Genomic DNA, 3,917 nt, shown 5'->3' on the forward strand with positions numbered 1-3,917 from the left:
CCGGTCGGCCGTCTTCCCGCGCCGCCCCACTCCTCCTTTGCCCGCGCCGCCACCTTCTCTGTTGCGCCACCGCGGCGCCATTGCCGACCGGCCGCGCCGACCGCTGCCTCCTCGCCATCCTCCGCCGAGCTCCCTCCCCGACGCCGCTCCTCGCCGGGGACGCGCCACCGCGCCGTGCCGCACTCCCCAGGAACCCTTGGATCCGGTCCGCTCCCTCCCCGGCGCCGCCTCGCGACGAACGCCGGCCGCCGCAAGCTCCCGTCGCCAGCAAACCTCGGATCATCCGCCGCTACAGTGCTCTTCGCCAGATCTGGATCGGGAGCTACAGTAAACCCTAACCGCGAGGTGGTGAATTTCTACTAAGTCCTCAAATTCTCAGATTCATTTGCTCCTGTTCATCGCATCATAACTCCTCATCCGTAGCTCCGTTTTGGGCATATAGCATATCAAAATGTTTGACTCAGAGAGTACATCATTTCATCTCATTGCATCATTTTCATTGGAGTTCATCTTGGTGCCCGAAATGCTGTTAGAAGAGTGCTACTTGAGATATTTGTCAGATCTACTGCTCCATTTAGATATTTGTCATTTTTGCCATGATTATTGTGTGCATGATATGCCCTGGTGCTCTACATATGTTTTGTTAAGGATTTTTCCATCTTTCCAGAGGTGCAACCCATGTTTTTTTGTGATGTGTGTGGTGACTAGCACAAGCTTGCAAAGTGAGGCACTTGGTAATGCTGATTTCAGGGACTTAGCATTTCCACTAAGTCCTTGACCTGTTTATCTCATATGGCCTTATGTTCATGTTGTTTCCTAGTGATCCGTGCCTCTTTTGAGGATGATCAGTAAGGATGTTTTCTTAATCTTGTAGTGCTCTATCCATCCATGTCTTTGTTTGCAATTATGGATCACCCTAGCTTGAGTCAATCGAGCTGTACTTTTGCTATTTCGTGAATCTAGGCAGATTGTCTACTTGTTAGCGATTTTGCCGATGATGTTGTAGTTGATCCGTGCATGCTACGTTATTGTTCTTGCCATGTCTAGCTTGTATTTTGTGTATTCTTGATGGGTGTATGCTTAGTTTGCCATGACTTGCTCTGTAGTGAGTGCATCTTGCTCGTAAACATGCCTACTTGATATCTGTTTTCGCATGCTCCAGTTTTCACTAAGTCTGTGAACCGATTATGTTTTTGGCATGTTCACATGCTTGCAAATGTGTTTTATGTTCCCTTTTGGCTCAAGGTCACTAAGGGACTTTTGTTAAGCTCTTTGAGTAGCTCCATGCCATGCTTTACTTTGCCATGTTCAGGTACTGTAGCATATAGTTTTCATGCTCCGAAGAGTGCTATCTGATCTGAAATTCCAGACAAGTGTTAATTTCACTAAGTCTGAAATCTGTTTACCATATGCATTTTTCCATGCTTGTTTGAACCTGTTAATGGATGAATTGGCCGTAGCTCATCTTGTTGCTTTTATATGGCTACTGGCTGTAAATCGCAGATCGGTGTCATATATGAATCGCTTGCCATTTCCAAACCGTAGCTCCGATTCCGGCGTTCTTTATATCGTTTTCAAGCGATTTCATCTCATCTTTCCAGTGGAACACTTGGATTTCCATGTTGAGGCCAGGTTCATGCATTCCTTGTCAAATCTTGCATATGCATCGCATATTGCATCCCGCATAGCATACCATGTTTGCATCATATTGTTTGATCCTTGCACGCGGTTGATTCTGTCCTTGTTGCTTGTTTGTCTTGTTTGGATAGAGCCAGGAGACGAGTTCGCTAACGAGGAGCCCGTTGAGTGTGCTTTGGAGGATCCAGTCAACTCTGACAACTGTGCAGGCAAGATGATCATACCCTCGAAATCACTACTATCTTTGCTTTGCTAGACGCTCGCTCTTTTTCTATGCCAATGCTACGATGCCTACCACTTGTTTTCGAGGCTCCCAAATTGCCATGTCAAACCTCTAACCCACCATGTCCTAGCAAACCGTTGATTGGCTATGTTACCGCTTTGCTCAGCCCCTCTTATAGTGTTGCTAGTTGCAGGTGAAGATTGGAGACCGTTCCTTGTTGGAACACTATTTTATTTGTTGGGATATCATCATATTGCCTTGTTATCTTAATGCATCTATATACTTGGTAAAGGGTGGAAGGCTCGTCCTCTCGCCTAGTGTTTTGTTCCACTCTTGCCGCCCTAGTTTCCGTCATATCGGTGTTATGTTCCCGGATTTTGCGTTCCTTACGCGGTTGGGTTATAATGGGAACCCCTTGATAGTTCGCCTGGATTAAAGCTTTTCCAGCAATGCCCAACCTTGGTTTTACCATTTGCATCCTAGCCTCTTTTTCCCTTGGGTTTCCGGAGCCCGAGGGTCATCTTATTTAAACCCCCCGGGCCAGTGCTCCTCTGAGTGTTGGTCCACCTGTCAGCTGCCGGTGGCCACCAGGGGCAACTCTGGGCTAGCCTACCCGTACCTAAGACAATCTGAGTGCGCCCTGAGAAAGAGATATGTGCAGCTCCTATCGGGATTTGTCGGCACATTCGGGCAGTGTTGCTGGTCTTGTTTTACCCTGTCGAAGTGTCTTGAAGAACCGAGGTACCGAGTTTGATCGGAACGTCTCGGGAGGAGGTCTATTCCTTCGTTGACCGTGAGAGCTTGTCATGGGCTAACTTGGGACTCCCCTGCAGGGATTTGAACTTTCAAAAGCCGTGCCCGCGGTTATGGGCAGATGGGAATTTGTTAATGTCCGGTTGTAGATAACTTGAACCTTAACTTATTTAAAATGAATCAACAGTGTGAGTTACCGTGATGGTCTCTTCTCGGCGGAGTCCGGGAAGTGAACACGGTGTTGGAGTAATGCTTGCCGCAAGATTTCTCTCTAGTTATTCGACCGCGCTTTGCCTTCTCTTCTCGCTCTCTATTGCGAACAGGAAAGCCACCATATATGCTAGTCGCTTGCTGCAGCTCCACACATATTTACCTTACCTTACCTATTAAGCTTAAATAGTCTTGATCGCGAGGGTGCGAGATTGCTGAGTCCCTGTGGCTCATAGATTACTATTACACCAGATGCAGGGCCTGATGATTCTGCTCCAGGTGACGCGCTTGTGCTCAAGTGGGAGTTCGACGAGGACTCTCAGCGATACTATGTTTCCTTTCCTGATGATTAGTAGTGGTGCCCAGTTGGGGTGATTGGGGCCATGTCGCATGTTGGGTTATCTTTTATTTTGGTGGCGTAGTCGGGCCATGAGTGTTTGGTTGATGTAATGCTATTTTATGTACTTGATTGACGTGGCGAGTGTAAGCCAACTATGTTATCTCCCCTTTTATTATCTATATTACATGGGATGTTGTGATGATTGCCTGACTTGCGACATATGCCTTCAATGCGATTATGTCTCTAAGTCGTGCCTCGACACGTGGGAGCTATAGTCGCATTGAGGGTGTTACAAGTTGTTATCAGAGCCTTCCCCGACCTTAGGAGCCACCACTGATTGATCGTTTTTAGCAGCCGAGTTGTGTCTAGAAAAATGTTTTGAGTCATTTAGGAATTATATATCGGAGAGTTTAGGAATTCCTTTTACTTCCCAGTCTCCCCATCGCTCTGGTAAGGCATCCTGACGTAGAGTTTTGACTCTTCTCTTCTCAAATTTCACAAAAAAAATTGAAGATCACGCAGGTATCTTGGAATCGTTCCAATGGTTTTATGATGAGAACATTGTCTTGGTGCCTCCTGTCAGGGGTTATGTGGAAGTGTCTCGGGGAGTTGAGCTCTGAGGTGTTGTCGTCATAATTTTATCGTTGCAGTTCTAGAATACCTGAGTTTAGTACGCCGACATCGAAAATCTCTTTTATGTAGTTCGTTGGTGAGATAACCTCGACGCCACCCAGTACTAGGGAGGGAGTTCGG

The sequence above is a fragment of the Triticum aestivum genome, chromosome 2A, assembly GCF_018294505.1.
Source record: "Triticum aestivum cultivar Chinese Spring chromosome 2A, IWGSC CS RefSeq v2.1, whole genome shotgun sequence".
Classification (NCBI taxonomy): domain Eukaryota; kingdom Viridiplantae; phylum Streptophyta; class Magnoliopsida; order Poales; family Poaceae; genus Triticum; species Triticum aestivum.